The 24,810-nt window shown below is 35.9% G+C and overlaps 1 protein-coding gene across 1 annotated transcript in view; it reads left to right on the top strand.

Moving 5' to 3' along the window:
* The window catches only part of MIPOL1 (mirror-image polydactyly 1), a gene marked incomplete at its 3' end in the record, with an annotated part of 154,972 nt that overhangs the window by 68,767 nt on the left and 61,395 nt on the right, over nt 1-24,810 (top strand). The window lies entirely within an intron of this gene.

Here is a 24,810-nt window from a genome sequence, read left to right as displayed (position 1 = left end):
TTCCCTCCATATCTAACAGAGAATATGAACCTCTGAAAGCTCAGTTTAAGAGCTTGTTCTCTGGAGTTAACCATAAGGCAATTATGCTTTCATTCAGGATGTCATATGTATAAATAATGCTTTTCATTCAGGATGTCACATGTATAGGATATCACACTACGTATAAAAAGGACTGCAACCCCATTTGCAAATGAATTTATAGGTGTGTTTGAAGACTGGGATGCCAGCTGCATCTTGGAAGTAGGAGAGGAGGAAAGGTAAATTGCAGATGTGCTGCTTAGTGGGACCAGATACACCCTGCCCTTGCATTTGCTTATGATCTCTTTCTATTTTATTGAAGTTACAGGAATGTTTCAAGAGCAATAGGAGTAGTTAAAAGGATTCTTGCAGGTTACCTCCAGCAAACAATACAACTAATCCTGAAAGGTTCTTCATGCTATTCTGTCAATAATTTATATGTGGATAAAATACTAGAGGATTTATCAAAATGAGATACATGTACAGTCTCTAACTTTGTACAAGAGCCTCCTAAGAAAGGTGATGCTTCTCTTCCTCTCTCAGGAGAGCTGTCCATTTCAGTTTATATACAAAATTATGTAATATGTTCATTGCACTCTCCAGTAGCTACCCAGAAGCAGTGTGTATGCTGCTTTTAAATGCCTGGGATTTGTGGGAGACAAATTTGCTGCCCTTCCAATAAAACTGTTATAAAGTATAAGAGATCACTATTCCATTTTTTGAGTGGAAGTTTGCTAAATTTGAATAGTCTTTGCTTTTAAGTACATAGTGGAGGTGGAAATAAAAGACCTAGTAAAACTTTGAATGCGCTGCTGGCAATCTGGATAAGAATACACAAACATTTTTCTTCAGTTGGTTCTTCCTAGACACTCTAGCAGACAGAATAGGTGCAGTTGCAGTCTTAATTACCATTGAACAGAGCCTTTGCTTGTGCTGCACCCAAATCACTTACAGGTTGTCTTACAGGTTGTTACTGAGATTAGACCCAAGTCTGCTTAGCTCTTATCCATGCTAGAATGATTACTCACTTTACGGCTGGTATTTTGAAGCAGTACAGAACACCTCAGAAGATCTTAGTATAAGCCGGTGCATCATGTTGTAAATGAACACTAAAATGAGGCCATGTACAAATCCAGCAAAAATAATTTTGCCCATGTTCCACTTGAACGTTAATTTTTTGCATTCCTTTCTGCTAAACTTACAGTGTCTCCAAAAAGTGGCAACTACATTCTTAATAAGTTATCTTCTTACCCAGTAATTGATGCTTTTGCACTGATAGATATTTGTATTCATTAACAAAAATATCTTTGTTTGTAGCAGTATACAAAAGTTACAATAATTCCCTAAATGTAGCATAAGCTAATAATACAATATTTTCCTCTGATGGAGAACGAGGGGAATAAATGATGAAATGCAACACTTGCCATTTACTGAAAGTCAAGTCATCCAGAATCCCTCTAGAAAAACAGTCTTCTAGAGTCTGATAAATCAGTTGTAAATGAAAGATTATCTCCCTAGTTTCAGGGGAATGAGGTTTGACATAAGATTTTACATGATTTTTCAGAGGGCAGGTAGTGATCTCTTTAAGTGGCCATATTTTTGCCAGGGCTGTAAATAGAAGGTGGTGGTCGTAGTAGTAGTAGTAGTTCTGTTCTTGGTTTACTAGGGGACAGAATTTTGAACCCAGTCAAGCCTTGGGTTGTTACTGAATTGAAGGAAACAAGCATATGTACCAGAATTTGCTGCATCGGTTGCACTGGTTGTGCCACCTTTCTTTATCTGTAAGGCTGTCCTTTCACTGACAACATTGTCTCACAAGGCAACCCTGTGTGTATGTTGTTCTTTTCACAACAGTTGCTAAGGATTTCTTGGACTTTGTTCAAATGAAAGAAGACCAAGCAGTGTTGTTTCTTACTTACTGTGACTTTGAGTCAAAATTATTTCAAAGCAAAGTAATACATGGAGTAGAGTGAATGTTTATAGGCAAAACAATATTTGTCCAGAAAATTATTTTGAGAAGACTTGCTTCTGTCTAATTTAATTATACTTTTCCAAAGTATTGTGTATCTGAAGTAATTTTGGAATGTTTCATATTACCTGTAAACACCAGCACAAGAATGGCACTGCTCGTGTCTTGACAGACTGAACAAAGAGCATCCTGGCAACAAGCGTTTGTTCACCTTACCTGATGAGTTTGTCTTCCTTCTCTCCTGTTAACAGATACTGAACATCTCTAACCAAAGCAGATATGTTTATTGAACTTTAATTCAGTTCTAAGCATTAAGAAACTCGCACTGTGTTTGCTGTGCACTTTCATCTGCTCACTAAAAATTCCTCGGAGGTCTGTTGCTTTTTATTTGACAGGCTTCGAACCTATCTTGGCATCACATTACACTTGATGATCTTAAACATCAACAAACTGTTTGTATACACTACAAACGTCTCTTTGGCATCGGGGATGATGTGGTCATTCAGATCTTTTGTCTGAATGTTTTATATTTTGTTTCCATTTCATATGCGGAAATTGTCTTCCCAGTGGGTCACTCAATATTGTTACTTCTGGTTATCAAAAGTATTATTTCTAATGAATAGTACCTACTGTGCTACTTACTGCAGGTACTTACTGTGCAATATTTTGTTTTCAGGTTATTTTAAATCTGGACTATCATTCTCCCGCTCATCTAGACTGCTTCCATGTCCTCACTTTTGCACTCTGTGCAAAGAATCACCTATTTCATGATAGTACACTTCTGTGACCATGACCTTTCTATTGACATGGCCCTCTCATCCATATTTTTCATTTAACCATTCTGTAATTGCACATCTTATATTAACTTCATATGTTACAAATACTGTGCACTTTCAGGTACCTGCTTTTCCTTCTAAAAGGATAGATTTCACTTTGCATGGTTGATTCACTTGATCACTGTTTGCCTTCCTGGAATTTTTTTCTTGCCCAGTGGCACGGCCTCTTGGACTTACAGTACAGTAAGATCTGCAAAAGATTTACATTTTTTTCAAGTGTAAATCTTTTGCAGCATTTTTATATTGTTTTTCTAAGCTGCACCAATGTACCTCAAAATTGGAGTAATTTATGGATCTGAGGCAGGTTGCAGATATATGTATTCCAGAAATATATATCCTGAAATAAACAGACCTTCTGAAATTGTAAAAAATTTAAAAAAAAAAAAATCTATGCAAGCATCCTGTGGCCTTCTAGAAATCTGACTGCTATGTGTTATTTTGCTCCTTATCTCCTTAAAAATGACACCCATGCTTTAAAACCATGACAAGGAATTAATGAGTTCTAAATTACACTGAAATCCGTCAGTATAGTTGTATTTGGAATCACAGAATCTGCAAGCAAAACATACTGTAGAAACCACAATAGTGTTAGAAAAGCTGTTCATATGAGAAAGTACATTCTTAAATAACAAAAACCCCATTAACTGTAATGATAAGCTTCATTGGTATCAATGGCATTGTTACCTGCTCCAGCCTTGGTTCATTTTTCTTTCATTCTCCCTAATAATATATTAGTAGTAGTAGTAGTAGTACTTTGAACAGCTGAGCTAGTGTCATGTTATAGAATCATAGAATATCCTGAGTTGGGAAGGACTGACAAGGATCATAGAATCATAGAATGGCTTGGGTTGGAAGGGACATTGAAGATCATCTAATTCCAACTGCACTGCCATGAGCAGACGTGGCATCCACTAGATTAGGTTGCTCAGGGCCCCATCCAGCCTAGCCTTGAACACCTCCAGGGATGGGGCAACCACAGCTTCTGTGGACTTCTATGTTCCAATGCCTCACCACCCTCTGAGTGAAGAATTTCCTCCTAACGTCTAATCTCCCCTCTTTTAGTTTAAAACCATTCCACCCTGTCCTATTATCTGTTCACAAAATTAGTTGCTCTCCATCTTTTTTTATAAGCCCTCCTTAAGTATTGAAAGGTCACAATAAGGTCTCCCCAGAGCCTTCTCTTCTTCAGACTGAACAGCCCCAGCTCACCCAGCCTTTCTTCACAGGAGAGGCACTCCAGCCCTCTCATCGTCTTTGTGCTCTTCCTCCAGGCCTGCTTTATCAGATCAACATCCTTCTTTTGCTGGGGCCCCAGTCTTGGATGTAGCACTCCAAGTGGGGCCTCACAAGGGCAGAGCAGAGGGGGACAGTCCCCTCCCTTAACCTGCAGGCCACTCCTCTGGTGATGTAGCCCAGGATGCAGTTGGCCTTCTGGGCTGCAAGCACATACTGCTAGCTCGTGTCAAGCTTTTCATCCACCAAAACTCCCAAGTCCTTCTCTGCAGGGCTGCTCTCAATGAGTTCTTCTCCCAGTCTGTACTCATGTCTGGGATTGCCCCAACCCAGGTGGGGTTGACCTTGCACTTGGCCTTGCTGAACCTCATTAGGTTCACCTGGGTCTACTTTTCTAGCTTGTCCAGGTCCCTTTGGATGTCATCCCTTCCTTCTGTTGTGTCAACTGCACTACTTCACGTGGTGTCATCTGCAAACTTGCTGAGGGTACACTCAATCACTTTGATCATCAGCATCGATAAGGATATTAAACAGTATTGATTATCAAGTCCAACTCCTGGCTCCACACAGACCACTCAAAAATCAAACTATGTATCTGAGTGTTGTCCAAATGCTTCTTGAACTCCAGCAGGCTCAATACCTTGACCCTGGGGAGCCTGTTCCAGTGCCCAAGCGCAAGCGTGTTCTTGGTGAAGAACCTTTTTAAATCATCAAGCCTGAACTTCCTCCATCACAGCTTCAAGCCATTCCCTTGGGTTCTCTTGCTAGTCTCCAGAGAGAAGAGATCAGCACCTGCCCCTCCACTCTCCCTCATGAGGAAGCTGCAGTCTGCTATGAGGCCTCCTCTCAGTCCTCTCTAAGCTGAGCAAACCAAATGACTTCAACTGCTCTTCATATGTCTTCATATGTCTTTCATTTGCCACTATAAATCACGTAAAATTATAATTCGATACTATAAATCATATTTCCAAGCATAGAATAGAATAGAATCATTCAGTTTGAAAGGATCTTCAAAGATCAAGCCTGACTGCCTCACTACTTCAGGGCTAACCGAAAGTTAAAGTGTGTTATTGAAGGGCGTTATCCAAATGCCTCTCGAACACTGACAGGCAAGGGGCATCAACCACCTCTCTCGAAAGCCTCTTCCAGTGTTTGATAACCCTAATGGTAAAGAAATTTTTCCTCGTGTCCAGTCTGAACCTCCCCTGGTGCAATTTTGTGCTACAAATGCATTGTATCCAATCTCTCAATTTAGATGTGATATTCTAAATCTGAAACCATTTTGTATGTAAACCATTAACTGTTGTCTGCAATGTTTAAAGTAGCCTTTAGTATTACTTTCTGTTAATAATATAATCCCTAATCTTCAGTGGATTTTGCTCGTGGTTCTATAAGTAACCACCCACTGTGGCTTTACAGCGTGAAAGAATAAAATAAATGTTCCCAACATCACATCTTAAGACTTACATTGGCATAGTTTTCAAAGATGTATCCACATAGTACTCTAATAAAGCAAAGCAAGTACCAAAAATATTTAGCCAATGTTAACTTTTTCCTTTCTCACAGAGGCTGAGTAATAAATGATGCTGGAGGCAAGATAACAGATTAAACAAAAGAAGAGGAGGAGTGATATTGTATTACTTTTTATTTTACAAATTTTTTTATACATATGAAATCGTACTAATGCATGTATAAAGTGTGATAAACCTTAATTTAAAGCCATTTTTTCTGTGTCTTACTGTATACCCTTTTTTTTATATGCTGCACAAGAAAATGATCCTCTTGTGTTTGAGCAGCAACTGTAAACAAAATCATGAGCCTGAGTGCACGATGACATGTTAGTTATTTGTCCTACAATAAAATGTATAAAATGTAGTAACCTAAGCTCTTGTGCAAAAGGCAAGCTACAGGGTCATTAAATAGCAAAGGTCTTGCTCTGACCCATCCATGACCTCCTTATCTAAAATGTCTCTCAGAATTGATAGAATCCACTTTAGATCTTGGGTAAAGGAAACCAGGGATGGGATAAAAGATCAATATAAGTATTTCAGAATCATATGTACGTACTAAGGGTAATCTTTGGTCTTTGTATGTTTAAGTTTATCCAAGTTTCTGTTCAGAGCTGGAGAATCCCATGCTAGGAAGTGATTATATAAAGTACTGCTTGGAGTAGAAGGGGGACAGATTAAGGATAATACTGAAACATTAGGTCTTATTATGGTCTTAAGGCTGTAGACTAACCTCAATTCAGAAGCCCCAAGATACTATTTGTTTGCTTCTATTTGTCTGTCTGTCTGTTGTAACCTGAAAATCTTTACTAGTCTGTTCCCAGGTGAGAAACTTCTTTAGGTTTTACAATGAGATGAAGTCAAAAGAAAAAGTGCAGTAATGTGCATAGGCATCATGTGCTTGGAGGAGTCAGGGCTTGATTTGCTTCTCCTTTTTAACTGCCATCTGTTTATTTGGTCTGGTGCAAAAGCACATTTACAATAATTCCCTATGATTTTAAATGACTATTATTCCCCATAAATAAAAGCAAAATCCTGATTTGCCTTCTAAGTGTGTGGCCGTGCAGAGGTATAAAGGAAAAGTGGACTCTTCTGTTCACAATTTTACACTGCACAGATGTGTTGTGTGTTGTGTTGTGAGATGTGTTGTGTGTTGTAGATTTGTATTTCTATCCTGGCATTATAGAGGTCTTTACAAAAAATGCTTGAAAAGCAGAAAGAACGAATGGCGGCATTTTATTTATTTTAACCTTTTTATTTTTCTTCTCTGAAAGTTTGCTTTATGAGGTAAAATGTTCTTCATCTCTTTTCTGGCAGATCACAGCTTTTCTGATGAGATACACTGGCAGCAGAGCTTTGGCTTTTCTGTAGGAATAAGCTTTAGAGTACTAAGTTACACATTAGGAGTTGAGTTGTAGATTTGGTAGTAATTCTTAGTTTCCAGGTCTTAACCATATTTAAAAAAAAAAACACCTTTGCAGGCTTACTGGTGTTATACCTATTCTGGAGGTAATATATCTTTACTGATTAACACATTAACACAAGCACAGGTAGAATTTTGGCATATGAAGTACTTAACCGTGTTTTACGTGTATATGGTTTGTAAGATGTCAGAAGTGTAAAATGAGGTTCACATCAGCGGAGGCATATCAATGCATTAGGATTTCAATTCAACATATTTTATATGAATCTTCATATTTAGAAACACTGCGTGCATAGCTGGCTCCATCAAGTATCTGAATCAAAATTGCTCGATACAAAGGGGAAAAAAAAAGTTGTTCACTGGAAACATTCAAAGAAGGTCTGATTTCTCCTATAAAATGTGTTTTCAATTAAAACCTCAATTTTTTATGCCTCCAGAATTCAGCCAGCTGTGTTCTTATTTCCAAAATTCAGCTTTCATTACTGGTAAGGTAAATATATTTTACAAAGAAAAAGCAATAAAAATGTGAAATTAGAAGACAGATGCCTTAAAACTTTGGCTAACAAGTTGAAGTAACAATGTTATTGTTTAAATAAGTACACATCACATTTCCTAAACATGGTATTGATGTGAACTGGTGATTGTGTTAAGCTGCTAAACAGCCAAATTTGCAATTAAAAATTAAACTCAAAGACTCAAATGTCATTTTATACTTAGATTCAATACATAAAGAAACCTACTGGGACTTTATTTTCTGAACTGTGTTTGTTGATACTGTTCTTTCCATCTCCAAAATTGGTTCTCTGCTCAAGAACAGAGGTCATCTTTCCCAGTTTTACTAAGTATGTTCAGATTCTGTTCAGTTTCATAAATTTGCCATTTCCTTGTGGATCACAATGAAGACGATTATTTCAATGCTTGCTTGTATTTGATTATTAAAGAAATAACTGTGACACTGGAGGGGTTATTAAGGTGTTGTGATTTGCACACAGAGTTCTGTCTTTACAATTACATTGGCCACCCATTCTGAAAAATTTTGAGAACTTATTTTGAATACATCAATACAATTTAAATTATTATTTACACTGCAAGCATCATTTGGACCAGGCTTTCAAATAGTGAAGGTAGTCTTGTAGATTAAGCCCTGATTCAGTGTACATACATAGCAGTGATTGTTCCAGAGAGCAGTCCTCCTGACACTAACAGTTACTATTATAAGATCTAAATTTTGAGAAGAAAGGAGCCCTTTCTTACTTTGATCTAAGCTTGTGAGTTCCACATGCACTTGAATTTTAATGGAGCTGGGTCTCAAATATACAAAGTCTCAAAGGTGGTGCCACACACATTTAGGCTGTTATAACAGAACTCAGAGATAGTGGAAACTATTGAAATTTGTTTTCATAAACTAGGTATCTTACAAGATACAAGAAGATCTGGTAAGCATACATTTATGCTTCGCTAGTTCTTTCAGAAAAGCTCAGACCAGAACACATTCTAATAGGAAAAATCTTTGATGCCCACATTAAAAGACTCTATTGTGCTTTCTCAGTTTCAAAAAAATAAATAATAATCATATTCCTTCAAACTCTTTCCATCCAAAATCTCATTATGGACACTTTTACTTTAACCATACTTCTTAACTGAGTTCTTTGGGGAAAAAAAAAAAAAAAAAGAATCACAGAATACCTCATTGCGACGGTACTATAATCGTTTACCCCATCTCTCCATCTCTTAAAAGGATGGAACTATTTAATGCAGGTTTTTATTTTAAAAAATTGAACTGTGCTTGCCTCCACTGTTCAACAACTGCAGGTAGTTTGAATCCACTACTTGGTGTCAAGTAGCTCTATTTTGAAGAGACATTTCAAAGTTTTTCTTTGGAAAAGGAGCATGTAGGCTAGAGGGGAGTGCACCAAATACTTTTTTTCTTTTTTTGTAATTAGACTTTTTTTTAGACTTTTAATTATTAATTATATGCTAATAATTAAGAATATCCCATGAAATGAATTAGTTCAGTTCATTATCTGCTTCTATTTCTTACAGCTGAGGTGTAATTGTCTTAGATGTTGGAGGAGAGAGAGACTCAGGGTAGAGTGACTGAAATCTCGGAAATGCTTGGATAGCTACTTCCGTTTGTAGTTGCTGTATGGCAGTAACAACAGAAACACTCATTTTCCAAACTAGATAAAATAAAATCTGTTTATCTAGCCTATTAAACCTGGGTGCCAACTTTCAAACAGATGCAGTTTTAAGCTCTGTAGTTGCTAAATCCTGAAACATTTGGTGTATAAACAAAAAGCTAACATCAAATACAGCATTGCTGCAAGACATAGTAATGGTGTATATATGCTACATTCACACAAAATAGGGAGATGATTGCTTTTTTTGTATGTTGCTTAGGGTTTTTTCTTATGTTAGAGTATTAAAACAGATATTAAATTTTATCATTAATGCAATGCGTGGTCTCTCTTCAAATCCCCTTAATTACAGATTGACTCCAAGGATTACACAGCATGGATTTTAATTTTAACTGCAACAAAAGGAAAAGCTGCTTAAAAATTATTCTTGCTGAGTGACTTCTTGGACCACAAAACAATTTTTTACATCTTTTGACAAGTGTTGTCAATTTTTTTAAAACATTAGAACAGAGTTAAGTGCACCGTCAAACTCCAATCGTATTGTGTCTACTTCCCAAATAAAATGTTTTATTAACTTTGTCCTCATGGAGGAATGTCTGCTTCTCATATTCTTGTTTTTTCAGTTATCCTTTTGGAGAAAAAGGCTCGTAGTCTTGCTGAGATGTGTTTATGTTTGAAGAGAATGACATCAGACTTCATATTTCGTTTCTTTAGTAATTTGAAAAAAATTTCCAAGCAAAGTTGACGTTGTAGCAGCAGCAGCGTATTTCACACCCTTGCGTTGTTCCCACTCTAACCTCTGTCTTTAGGGCTTAAGAGCTCCACTCTGAAAACTTCATTCCAGCCTGAAAGTTAAAATAGCATGTCTCAGTCCAGAAACAACATTTTCACAAATTGGGGCCTAATCCAGTAAGCCTCACTCAGGAAGCTACTTCTGTGAGTACATATTATTCATAAGAGTAAAACTTGCAGGATTAGAGCCCCGTTTTGTAATCTGGGGGGTTTTTCTCCCCATTTCTCAATGATGAAATCAGCTTCTCATTTTGTTTGTTTCATTTATGAATGCTCATTTTTTACGGTTAAAGTTCTGTAGTACTTTTTTACAGTTTTACTGTACTTCTCATGCCAGGTCTTCAAGACACAAGAGAAAAAAAAAAATAGTAGTTGCTCTCCAGAGCTGCATCAAGTAATAGTAAGTGTCCAATGCTGAGTGTCTACAACTTCTCTTGAAGTTAGGTGCAGCTGAAAGTGCCCCTTGTCTTTCAGAATGTGAATGTGAGTTTCTTGCTTCAACAATCAGCCCCTTTTGTGACTGAGTATTAACTTTTTATACAAAAGGCTGGAAGGATGAGAAATTAGTTTTTGGCCAGGAGATCACTGTAGTGCTGAGGAATAAATCTGTTATTGCTGTTTAATGGTATTTAGTAGTTTGATTAAGTTCCCCTAACTCCCATTTATTAGCCTAAAACATACTTTCTGAGCTTTCCCAAACCTGCAGGTGAATAACACCATTTTTGCTGCGTTATTGTGTGGAGTGAAATTTTTGTTCTTTAAACGGGTTAGTTCAAAAAGCATTTCTTCCCTCTGTTTTCACCTGCCTCTGAATTGTTGCTATCAAAATGCTTAATGGCTTTCTCTGTTAGTGTATTAATGCACTTTTTTTAATGGACCAAATTAAACTATTGGTTTGTATTACAGTCAAGAACAATTCCTTTCTATTTTAACAGAAAAGTATTTCTAATGCAAACCCATAAACACTCTAATTTACACACAATGTTGTTGTCTAATTTCTCCATTATGTGCAATAGTCTTAATAGTATGTGATTTTTGAGTCATGTGTGCTTAATGCAAAGGCCAGAAGTAGCAACAAATGAGGCTAAATTGTGAATACACTTGCTTTTTATGGCTTTTGCTGCAATGTTTGCATGCGTAGGTTAAGAAGTGTGCACATGTGTGCAATTTAATAATTTGTTAGGTGATTCACGGTACTGTGAGTAACATTGGCTGATGACAGAAACTTAATGCATTACATTTGTTACAGTTGTGTTCTGTTGGCTAGATGCAGCAAAGTTTTGCATGTATTATTTGTTAGACTTGTAATAACGTATACAAAATAGTGTGTAATTTGAACATAAAATGGCCTACAGGGAATAACAGTGACTGGTTTTTAATGTATAATTTAAATTTGCAAGTCATCTTTTGAGGACTATTCTGTGAGATTGTGAATGTTTTTGAGAGCCCTGGGAAGTAAACAGGATGAGGATGCTCAGGGCCATTCAGACAGGTCCTCTGATAAATAATACTGTCTCTTTACCACACACTTTTGGAAAAAGAAAAATCCTGCTTATGTCCTAAAATAAATAAATGTATGCCTGAGCTCTGTCTATCTTATGAAGTAGTTCATGTTTGTTTAAGTTAGAGTACAGGACACGCAGACAGTCTGGTGTCTGGTTTTTGAAGCGGGGGTGTGTAAACATCTATGTCAAAAAGAAAATCGTTCAGGAATCTGGAGGCTGAGACTGACAAGAAAAATCATCCTTTGCAATAAGCAAGGCCTGATTTTGACATATAGTATTGCTGAAAAGAACATATGTCTGCAGCACATTCACTGTTGATAGAGGTTTTGAGGCTCGCACCATTTTCCATATAAACTGTCATTCTTATTTTCTTGATCTAGATTTTAATATATAGATTATGAACCCGTTCTGCTTTTTGAGGCAAGGTATGTTGCTGGGGCTGTAGTTTCAGTCCAAATGTCACCATCTCTGGTTAGTGCACCAGCCTTTTAAAATTATATTGGGACTGGCTGTAGCTGGAGCTGTTTCATTTTTGTCACCTGATCATTATTTTCTCTTTTTTTTCTTTTTTTCTTTTTTTTTTTTTTTTTTTTTTTCACATTGATTGCATAAGTGAAGACTAACAACATAATTTCTGGGAATTAGGTCAGCTTTTGCTTTCCATAGTTTTTCTCTAGTCAGTACTTCAGGGCTGCTGAACAGGATGCACTGTTTCCTGGAATAGCTAATTTACAAGCAAGTGCTTTTTCAGTTCTGTACGTATTCTTGCACAATAATTGAAAATCAAGGTTCATTCTTGTAGTTTGGGGGACTCAGGGTTTTGTTTTGTTTTTATTTTTCCTCTTATCTTTCCTGGGTTAAATCTCTTCTTTAATTATTGCAAAATCCCCCAGCTGTCTTTAGTTGAACCTGAATCATGAAAATGAGGAGTCTGAATTACATTCGAGGAAGAAAGGGTTCAACTTGTAGCATGGTGCTTGCAGGTATGTCAGTGGGCACTGAAAATAAAATAATTAGAAATAGAATGGCTCTTTTTCATGCAACTGATTTGTAGTTGGCTACATCTGAAAAGGAATGAAAAAATGATCTTTTTGCTTGCAATTTCCCAGACAATACTATGAGCTCCAAGTTATTTTGAGGTGGTGAAAGGTGAAACATTTGACATGTTCTTTTGGGGCACTACTTTAAAAAAAGAGAGGGCGGGAAAGAGGCGTTGCCACATCAGAGTTAAGGGTGTTTGTGGTTGTCCGTGACAGCGGCTCCAGTTTTAAAACACCTGTGTTTACTTTCCAGCTTTTCTCAATCGGCCTGAAAGTGGCCTAAGAATGGCACAGACAGACCTGCACTGTGGCTGTGTTGCCTTTGCAACACACGTACACACAAAAAGAAAGAAAAAAAGACAGAGATAAATCTCTTGTTATGCAGCTAATCATTAACAGCATTTTTGTGCCTAGCTGAACTTTTCTAAATTTTCTAGTCTATCAGATTGTGTGTATATATTTTTTTTTCATATCTCTTAAGCTATTTTTTTAATCTTGCTGGTCATTCTTTTCCTAGCAAAAATAGAATTAACTTAGTGGGATTTAGTAGTAGTAGTAGTAGTAGTGGTAAAAATAATACCAGAAATTTGTAATTTTGTTGCAAAGTGATATTGCATTCCAGTATTTAGACATATATGTTCCAGTGTGCCAATTAAATATATATATATATATATATATATACACACACATTATGTATATATATATATAACACTATCTCTGCCACCTTCCCTGAAACTTATCTTACAACTTTTTTCTGAGTAGAATTTTGCTGGACAGAACCCTAGTATTTGATGTATATTAACTTTTTGTAATGTCTTAGCTTGCATTTTGTCCTGCAAATGCCCTTGTCTAGCCAAGGGTTATACAGTTAAGTTTTTTTTTAAAAAAAAAAAAAAAAAAGTTACTGCTTTCTCTAGTATTTTTTTTTTTAACTGATTTTTCATCTCTTCTACCTTTCTACTTCAAATGACATTGCTGATTGTAGAAATATGTCTGCCTCGTAAATACAATGTTGTGGGCTTTCGGTGGAACACTTAACATAGCTCATTTTTTTGTTTTTCCTGTGGTGCAAAGAAAGAAAGCAGTGCTGATAGAGGAATGATTCCTCCCTTGGACTGATTTCTTCTTGAAACTGTCTATCAAGCTTATAATTTTAAGGTCACCATATTGTGGTGAACAACATGAAAACCTTTAACCAAGTCACCTAACCTAACCAGAGTACTGGTTAATACTGTTGATCTAACACGTTGATCTAACATGTTGATGTTGATCTCATCAGAGCATAGTGGAAACAGACTAGCTCCCTCCAGATTGGGCACTCTGGATAAACAGAAATTGTCCTAGAATGATGATCTCTCCCTTTGTGCTGTGCAGCAGAACTTCCACCTCTGCTTTCCCAAGCAATATGAAAGGCAGGGTGGTAGCAGTGCTATTTCATATCAGTAAAGGAGGCAAGCCAGTACCTTGAATCAGAACTGGGAGGAACAAGAGATCTAAAGAGTTCACAGAGCTGATTTCAGTGGGGCTTTGAAGAAAATTAAATGGTATGTCTGAAAGTTGGGAAAGCTGCCACGTTTATTGAATTACCAGGTGTGGATCTGTTTTAAAAGCAAGCTGGGTAAGGACAATATATGAAAGGGAAAGAAAATGTTTTGTGAATGTAACTGCCTTGTTCTGAAGACAAAACTGAGATCTTGGTAAGAGAGAGGTAAATAGGGAGCTAATACTCAAAATGTTTCTAAGTGTTTTGGATACCAACCTCTCATGAGTTTTAATGGTAGTTAGGTATCTAATCCACTTAATTTTTTTGTATCACACTAAGTAACTGTCTACAGTTGCCTCAGCACCTCTAAAAATCTGATAGTTGTTCACTTTTTGACCTCTTAAAATTACTCCCTGCTCCCTGTAAAAGCTAATGGTTAATTAAGAGCAAAATTAAAGACTGCAATTTCAGAGTCAAAACTTGAGTGACCTTGAAAATGGAATTGCCTCTATGAAATACATTTATTCAGTTTGTGCTTCATCTTGCTACTTTGATTTATTCTGTGAAACAGCACTGAGGAAGAAGTTATATAAAACTGATGTCAAAACAGGATCAACCTATGGCTTGTTGATTTAGTCATGTAATAACCATGTGTGTGACTCTATACTTCACTGTGTGGAGTCTCAGGCTGATTTAGATTTACATATGCATTTCAGGTTTCTATGATATAAATTTAATATACAGCTGAGGAATGCAATCATGAGTGAATTTTTCTATTATTCTACCTTATTCCTTTTTTCATGTTTTTCGCTAACTTCCTTTTTTATTCAGTCACCTGAATTGTTAATGCCCTAGGGAGAATTCACTTTCTCCTGTTGCTTCAGGAACTGTCACGAAATTCTGACAGAAGAATTTCTTAACCTTCTACTCAGTCTGCTTCTCAGTCAGGAAATGGTCCTACCTAGAGCAAGACCATCCTGGATTTAGAAAAGTCAAAACCAATTTATTGTTTCCTCCTACAGTCTTAAGGTGGATTCTGTCTGGTAAGTCACTCTAGTTGTTCACTCAGGGATTTATAGCATTAAAATAGCTGTGAAATACCACAGAGCCTTTACAGATTCATTGCAGATATAAGACAGAATCTGCTATCTAAGAAAAGGCATAATTGTGTGGGCAATAGACCAATTGTCATCTTTGGGGATGTATACATAAAGGGGTACAGTTTTTCATGTGGGTGCTGTGAACAGCCACACGTTGCTCCTCTCTGATCTAGACTGTGTGACAGTGTTATTGTGTTGCAAAGTCCAGCACATGATACCTAGCATCTCACCTGGAAATACTGCTTCACCTAGACTCTTGAGAAGAGTCTGGGCATTTGTAGCAAATCTGCAAAGTGATTTCTTGGGGTCTGTCCTAAATTTACCATACTTCACGCTTTTCCTGTTCCTGTGCTGGGATCACACCAATACTGAAAGAACACTTCTGTCTGAAAGAAATAAGGCCAAGCAGGGACAAATACAGGTGAAATCTAGAAGTGGCAATAAATGCACGGTTTGTTTGTTTGTTTTCCTACTCAACAGCACATCCTTTGCTTGCTTGTTGTGTTATGCTTAAATTTATTTTGGAATTTGCTTCAGGGCTCAAATCAAGCAATTTCATCCAAAAGTCTGATGGCATTCTTGAATTGTCTAGAGCTGGTTTTGTAAAACCAGCAAGTATTCCATGCAGAAGCTCTGTCACTGTAATTAATGACTGTGGTTTCTGTCTCAGGGAATAATTCGGGAAGAGGTTGTTTGTTGCATAAATATTCCCTCCTAGCAGGACACTATCCACAGCACCTCCTCTAAAATTATTTTTTATCAAAACCATTTGTGTGACCCAATACAGCTTTAATTTGGTAGAGGCTTTGATACCACTGATCTTGGATATCTTGCTATAACTGAAATGTCATGAAATATCATGAATATTCAGTTCAGTCAAGACATGTGTCAAGATTGCTGTAAACATTTTCCTTTACTCACTGTTCCCTCCTGGACCAGGGGTAAGGAAACATCTTAAAGGAAAGATACAGGTTTGTCAGCCTTGGCACTGCCTCTTGCTGTCTTTCCAGGGGATATCATATCCTCAGAAGAATGCACAAGTGCCAAGAAGTATATCAGAACCTTTGTGTATCTGGTTCTACATCGACTACATGTCCATGTTTCATCATGTCTTGTTTCACCTGTATTCAAGATGCAGTCTGAGGGAAACCAAATGGTTTATTTGTTTCTAAAATATGTTAATATCTGAGATTTGCAAAGTTCTTCATTCTTGTTTGTAAACATCACATAGTGGATTTGGTTTTCTATGTGCAATGCTTGATTTGGGAAAGTTATGTTCTTAACCACCTGATACATCAAACACTGCCTCTGATCTGCTCAAGGAGGTAGCCACCTGCAAAGTTTTTACTGCTATATATACACTTTATTTCTAGAAGCTTTGAGTCTTCCACTCACTGTAAAAAATAAAAAATAAAAAAATAAATTCTTCATTACTCACTTTTCAGAGAGCAAAATGAGATAGAGTTACACATATGCTCTAGTTATTCTCTGTGTTTACAGCAGTTGTGCATACAGTGCATGAGAAACAACTGTTTAAAAATGTCCTAGTTTGCAAATGTGAGGCTCATCTTCATCTTCTTGATGACCTTTCATTATTCTGTTCTTTTTATGTGTATCAATGTGACTGGAAGCCGTCTGTGGTCTTTAGGTCACAGCCTCTTCTGGATAGAAATAATTTCTCAAGAGAACACTACATGAGAATGCATTACCTTAATTTTTAATATAGTGGGGAAAAAAAAAAAAAAGAGGATTTTAAATGAAGCAAGTAGTTATTTACCTTTGTTTCAAGGTAAAAGAGGCATATATGATTATGCAGTCTTAGTTTTCCAATTTGGATTTTTAGCAGCTTTCAACAGCTACTGACAGAAGAATAATGGTTGGGTCCCTAAGAGGGTTCTCTCTCCTCTTCCATTCCCAGTTTTCATGGAACTCAACATGCCACTCTAGGTAGATGTGGGAAGAACTTTATCAGTAGTTATTGCTGTTTAACAGGAGAAAGCTGTGCACAATATATAACTACTACATAAAGAAACAAAAAGTTAAGTTGGGTTTTGAAGGGTGATCTGGAGGTGTTGTAGTAGGAAGCTATATAAAGGTAGAATCCAAGAATTTTATGAGGATATTGGAGGACATGAGGATATTATTACAATGAAAGGTGGTACAAGGAAAGTGTAAGATACTAGGTTGTAGTATCAGACAAGGCTTCCTTAGTATTGAGTGTACAGAAGACCTTACTTGGTTTGATTATTTTTTTAAAGATGTGCTTTTCCCCAAAGAATTGCAAATATTTCAGTATGAATACAAATTTTCTTTTTTTATTTTAAATTTCAAAATGCTGCATATAGTACTAGAACTGCACATTGTATGTAAAATAAAAATGTAAAACTGCACAGTCTGTCTTAAAGAGCTTCCATCATTTCTCTCTGTTGCCTTTTTTATGCTACATTTAAAGCGATGACATTAAGCCTTGAAGAGTTTTTAAGTTATCAAATTAAAGTCTACAATTTTCATTAGTTTTTAATAGCTTGAACACCAACTATGGACATATTTTGGGGAGAGAAGTGGAGATTAAGATGTGGTACTAGATATAAATTGATGTTGAAAAGATACTGGCACTAAAACTACCTCTCATAGTTTTAAACTCATTCACTTTTGCATTCAAAGATTCATTCAGTGGCATATCTGACGTGGATTTTTTTTTAAGTTAAGGAGAAGTGAATTTTATTTCCTGATACTTGGAATAATTTGACTTAGCTTTAGAAGAGTAATTTGTTTAATATTAACAACTTTTGTTCAATATTAAAAACTTTTTAGATAAGTTTTCTCTATGTAAATGCTTCAAAATAGAAAGGTTCACAAAAAAAATAATAAAAAAAAAAAAAACACAAATTTTGTCAGATAAAAGAAAACAAGATTTGGAATATTTTTTTTCTCATATTATGTTCTACTCCTGTGTTTTGACCTATGTCTGAAAAGCACATTGAACTTTTGTGTTCTTCTCTTTCATTTTTCCATACAAGTTTATCTTGTCTCTCTTCCCACATCTTACACTGTACCTTCAGCATCACTCAGCTTTCTTCTGTTCCCTATTCTCAGAAATGTTTTCTTTTGTCTTCCCTCATTGTTTTCCTAACTTATCCTTCCTTTTTTTCAGCCTGGATGCTTGTTTCTTCCTCATCTGTCTCAGCCACTTCATTGCGCCAAGATCCTGAACATCCCTAAAGACCTTTGTCCCGTGCTAAGAGCTGTACCTAAGATACTGGTATTTTCGTGTGTGTTGGCTTTAGTTGTTCTGTGAAGCAGAAAGATTACTTCAGGTCCCCACTAATCAAGCGGAAAATGGATGACATGAGCAAGATGTGAAAAGCTCATTGGTAGCCCCTGGAGAAGTATTACATTCAAAGTTGACAAATTACAGGGGATTTAAGAAGTGCATGATAGGGCAAGCAAATGGTCTTGCTTTCAGCAAAGTTGTTTGTCAGAACATTCATCCTTTTAGGAAGGCAGTTTATTTAGACAATAATTATGAGTATTTTGTAGATTTACAATTTTTGTATGTTATTTGCTATGCATGCAAAAAGCTAAACTGAAGTAGCCAGTTAATCAAGAGTTAACCTCAGTTCTGGCATTTCTGAAGTAAGCATCTTCATTTACTCCCTTTTCTCTGAAACAGTACGTTAACATTTTTCATTACAGGATCATGTGTGCTTTATTTCACAGTATTCCTGCTTCACACAGTATCCAGAGAACAGCCAATCAATATATTCTTTTTTTATCTGCTTTGTTCATTATGTGTGTCAATCCCATGTTTACTGGATACTGTTCAAACCTTTCCCTGAAAACAGAATTTTGAGTAACCATCATGGGGATTTTCTGTAGTATTCAATGTTATAAGAATCAAAGGTTTAATAAACAATGATATTAATGTGTTTCTGCAGGACTGTTTTCTTTGTGCTTCATGGAGAAACCAAGGCATGAAGAAATTAAGGTCAAAAGTACCCACAGTTTTTGCAGACCTATTGAAGACATACACGATGTTACCTTTGGAATATTTGTCATTCATAAATTCCCAGCATTTAAGGCCAAGCCCAGAAGCCATCTTTACATAATTTAATTGGTTTTAAGGTTATTGATTTCACCAGTTGCACCTGTATTGATCCCAGAAATGTGTTTGTTTAAACATACTTTCTGGAGAGGTATCTAGGTGGGTGTAAAAAAAATTCCAGGAGAAAGGGAGATCACTATTTCCCTTTGATAGTTTGTCATAGTGATTCAAGTTGTGCTTACTCAACTAGATTAAAAAATCATTCTTATCCTGTATTTTCTGTCCATTTATTGAAAGACAATGACAAGCAGTAGTGAGATAAAATGATTCTGTTCCTGGTACTTGATTTACCTTGTTCCAAATTAGCACAAGTATCACTATAGATTTTTAGTGGATAGACATATCCTTGAGATTTTAAAAATATGTACAGAATAAGCTCTTTCACTACATGCCATTTTCCCTACTGCTTACATGACTTACATGCAGCTCCTTTCTGTATCTACTCTGGGTTTTTAATATCCTTGTATGTAAAAGCAGATGCATTTTATAGCATTGTTCCTCAGTGTCATGCATAAAATACAATCGCCTTAATTGCTTCCTAGACATACTTGTATTTTACTATGTATACACCAAAAGACTGCATCTTACCAGTTTTTCCACAGCAGTTCACTCACCTCATACTGAAGTCCAAAATCTTTTTCATAGTCATTGCTTTTCATAATACAGTTAACCCTTTCTATGTGTGGCCTGTGTCTACTGTTCTTACGCTAAGAGTTTTTGGTTTTATTAAAACACACTCAACTTGAAAAGACCTAATAATCAAGGGACCCAAAACATTGTTTCATCATCATTTACTTACTTTGTCATTCATGAACGTGACTAGCTGTGTTTATCTGGTTCTGAGTAATTGAAGAATACATTGAATAAGAGTATGGCTAGTACTGATACCTGTGCAACCTTACGAGTATTCCAGTATTATTCAGTGATGATTGACTCTTCAAACATGAGGTTTTCGTGTGTGTTGTTGTTGTTGTTTTGTTTTGTTTTGTTTTGTTTCTTTTAACTGTTGGCCCATTCTGAATCCATTTAGGGAGTATTTTCATGATGATGCAAAGTGCTTATTTCTCTTTTTTTTTTTTTTTATCAGACTGCCATGTGATACTATGTTAAAGCCTGACAAATCTTTGTGTGACATCTGCTACTAATCTCACAAAGAAGGAAATCATATTTGTTTGACAAGACCTATTTTAAGCAAAAATACCCTGACTGGGAGAAATTATATTCTTTCATTAAATTCTGTATTAAGTTAAATCCAGTGTTTTCACTTTTTTGGCCCAGTTTTTTATCCCACTAATTGAAACTGGACATTGTCCAGACATGGATCTTCTCTAACAACTCTGTAACACCAAAAGTGAAAACTGTATGAATCAGTAAATATAAAAGTTATTCCTCCTTAAAAACTAATGAAATGCTTATTAATTTTGTACCAAAATGTAACTATATCACCTTGTTTTTTAACAAATACATAGCAATTTATATGGTGAATACTACTGAATTGTTTTTGGTTTGTTTTTTGTTTTTACATTATAAATTGTGACATAGGTATTCCAGCGTTGGAATGGGTTTACGCATTCCCTGTTCCTCTCATAATGAGAAATACTTATTATCTGTCGAGCTAATTTTATCAGTTCAGAACTTCTACCTCTTAGGATATTTTTTCTTCTGTAGTGTTATGACTTTTTATCATTTGTTTGCTTCATTTACTTTGTACATAAAAGAGGAATTCTTCTTTCTCTTGTTTGTGAGGTCAGTTATTCTTTATATCCACCCTTAAATGAATCCCCGTTTTCCATCATATACTTGTATCCTTTTTTTTCCTGATTTTGAAGATCTTTGTATATTTGTGAGAATGGTTCTGTGCGTGTAAAGATTCTGGTTGTTTTTCAATTAATTTATAAATAATTAGAGATGTTATAATAAATCTCTGGTACGGTGATTAACATCTCTTGTTTTATAATGAGATACAGAATGTTTACCTCATACTGACAAATAATTTGTGTTTTTTTTAAGTGTATAATACTGATTTATAGTTGCTCACATGAAATTTTCAGCATATGTCTCCTAAAATGAATTTTCTTATAGTGCCATTATTTTTCTTTCCAAATATTGTAGATAGGTGCTGAAGAAAAGCTTGTCCTATGCTCTAATTAGATTTTCTACCCAGCAAATCTTTCTTAAGTGATGTTAGTTGGCTTACTGACCTGTACATATTCAAGAGCTGTGGTTCTGTGTTACTGATCACTCCAAAAGGAATAATGGTCTGGGTTTTGTTTTCTAAGGTGTCATAATCCTTTACTGCCTCTCTTACCCTTCCTATTAATCAGAGATTTTAACATACCTGTTGTACACCAGATTTTAGTAATGCTGACTATATAAAATTTCTTCCCATCAATTAGAATTTCCTGTTGCTTCTTATTCAGATTCCTAAAATCAATACATAAACACAATTGAAGAGATTATTTTCATTATATTCTTTGCCACATTGGTTCAACTTGCTCGTTAGGTGCTGAATTTGAACATGTACCTCATTTGCCTTCCAAATAACCTCCCCTTGTGTTGCTGGTTTAATATCCTGGCTGCTCCAGCTAGTTTCCAACTGAGAAGATTAGCCTCCTACTTGTGTGGTGTGGGCCGTCCTGTTCATGCAGTCCCTTCTTTCACTGATGGGCTGTTTCACAGATTGAAATCCGCTTCTTTTCAGTCCTGGATGACAAGCAGTAAATACTGGAAATAAACTTTTTCACTTTTGATATCTGTGGATAGCCACTTACATTTTAATTTGCCTTTTAATTGTTTTCAATGCAGATTAAGCCTTCAGTAATTTAATCTCAGGTCTGATGTATAGGCGTTATATAACATTTATGTTCTTTTTCTCATTGACTTCAATTGCAGCTGTGAGCACACAGTACTTCTGCAGATTAGACACAAGAGACTTATCTTGCACAGTCAGAAAATGGGTAACATACTGTGAATCCCTCTGAAAACTTTCAGTTAAGTCACGCTGAGGTACCTTAACCAAAGGACGGATGGATTTTACCCATGCCCAACAGGATGTGGTTCCATTAAATACAAAGTGTATTTTCTCATGGACTGCAGTCTCATTCCTATGGCAGCAACAGAAGAAACAGGAATAAGCAGGTAACAGCTCCTTCACTGGACAGGGATGATTCACTCCTGGGTTTAGGTCCACCCTGTGCAACAATTAGGAAGTTTAGAAGACAAAAAAAAAAACGTGAGCGTGGTTATGCAGTTAAAATCACAATGCATTTGTGCTGCTTACCTTAACACTGGCATTTCTAACATCTCTGTCCTTGGCTCTAACTGGCATTTCTAGCATCTCTTGTCCTTAGTAATGTCCTGCTAAGGCAGGGGCCCACTTACCAACCTTCAGTTGTCCAAAGACCTTTGCTGAGCCACTCATCCAGGTTCCACTCATAGCAAATACAGAGGGGTATATATCACCAAAGGGCAATTCTTCTTCCCTTTGGATAATGTGGAAGGTAGGACAGAAGAAATATATTTTGGAGGTGCCTGGTTCACTTAAACTTTATGTGGCTGAAAGTAGGGGAGGTGAATAACACCATTTCTTTGTGCAGGATTTGTGAATTATATACCTATCTCTGTGTATAGAGGTGGTGGTATGCTTGTAGGTGGGCTTAGGTGTGCATGGCTTTGTACACCTATATGTATGCAGTGTTAACTTGTAGCTGTGTAACACTACATTTCTTCTCTACTTACAGTACTTCAAAATAAATTTTTCATCAAGCCTTAGGTGTGTTAAGGTTGCATTTCTGAGCTACTGAATTCAGACCAAGTTAATCTGTTTTTGTTAGCCACCAGTGAGAACCAGTAGTCCTGTCCTGCAGAACATCTCAGTAAAAATGTGTTATACATGCAGCAGTGATAAGGAATTACTCTGGTTGGTAAAGAACAGCACTTTGAGCTGAGAACTTCTCAAGACCTGGTATATTTAATGGGCTTCTATCTAAAGCTTGATAATGCATTAAACAGCAAGAGGTTGTCTGACTTTTGTCCTTCATTGTTTATAATGAAATGGATTAAAGATGTGTTCCCTGAAAATCCATTGGTATGTTTATTTTTTTCCTTAATCAGTTGCTAATGATATCTGGTGGGTTTTTTTGTTTGGTTTGTTTGTTTGTTTGTTTTTTCTGGTGATTTTTTTCATTTGTTTTGTGGTGGTTTTTGTTTTTGTTTTTGTTTTTTAAATGCATGTTTAGAAGATTAGCCTAACCTCGAGACAGGTTCCCTAACATTGTACTTCCCTCATATATGTAAAAATACTAGGTGTAAAACCATTATTTACTATTTTAAGAAAATGTTCTCCATAAAATTAAATTCTTAAAATGTGTGCCTTCATAGGAGCATTTTTTCAAGTCAATAATCAAGATTTAATCTTCATTTTTTAGCAGTGCTGCTTTTTTTTTTCCCTATGGAATAGTAACTGCAAAATATATATGTTAAAGTTATGTTATAGGAAAGATGATGTAGGCTTAGTTTAAATTACTGTATTTCCTGACACACTTTTGGAAAGTTAGTTGTTTTTCTTAAGCAATTTGGTTGAATGCAGTAATAATGAAATAGACCCTTGTGTTATCAAATACAATTTGTTTTTGTCAATCAATATTTACTTACCATGGATTTTTTTTACTGAGCTGTGAAGCTTATTGTTGATACCATCAACCAGTTTCAATGTTTGTAACAACAAGTATTTCAACCTGATATATGATGATAATGATATCTGTAATTATTAGGAAGCAATTATTCCTGACAATAATCCTCCAAAATATAATAAAAGGAGGACTTAAAAAAATAAAAAAATAAAAAAAAATTGAAGAAAATGAAACAAACAGTGGGGTGTGATAGTAACTCAGTCAGAGGTGTGGTCACCTAGAGTTGAAAAAACATTGCTGATTAAAGACAGCTAGCAGTTTGTCTAGCAGAGATATACATTTTTTTTTGTACAGAAGGGCTTTTTTTTTTTTTTTCAGAGAAACTGGCAATTTTACTGCAGTCTGGTTGATGTGAAAAGTAAGACTTTTTCATGGGAGGTTATATATTACCTAGCTATTGGATACAGTTCTCAGAATTTTTCAGAATACCACGGTACAGTAAATTACAGAGAAAATACTAAGTTTTACAATATGATGTTTTTTAAATTTATCTCACACCATTAAGCCTCAGCAGACATTCAGTATTGAATGTTTCTTGGTGGTATAAATTAGACAGTACTTTGTTAAGTTTTAATTAGACAGCCTCAGGAGGTACAGCATACTGTACTTCCATGTATGAAAAATGATGGGATTTCAGTGTATCTTCACAAATTAGGAACTAAGGCTAGCTCCTAAGTTCACTGGAAAACAATACATTTGGGGTCTGAACTTATGAATTCCTTAATTTTGTGAGTACCATCTTCCGGGTATTTGGTTTTAGTGCACAGGTTACTCATTGTATTAACTCTGATACTTAGAATTAAGGGAATATCTTTTGCTGAAGACAAATGTTACCAGCCATCAGGATTCTGGGCAAAGCAATACTAAATTAAACCAATGATTTATACTCTTTCTTATAAAAAGTCGGACATACAATGAAATGCAGAAAGAAAGAAAAAAAAATGATTTGAAGAAACAGAGCTTGATTTC

This window comes from Netta rufina (genome assembly GCF_964035555.1).
Source record: "Netta rufina genome assembly, chromosome: 5".
Taxonomy (NCBI): Eukaryota; Metazoa; Chordata; class Aves; order Anseriformes; family Anatidae; genus Netta; species Netta rufina.
The sequence above is the reverse complement of the archived record's forward strand: the minus strand, read 5'-3'. Positions and strand labels throughout refer to the sequence as shown.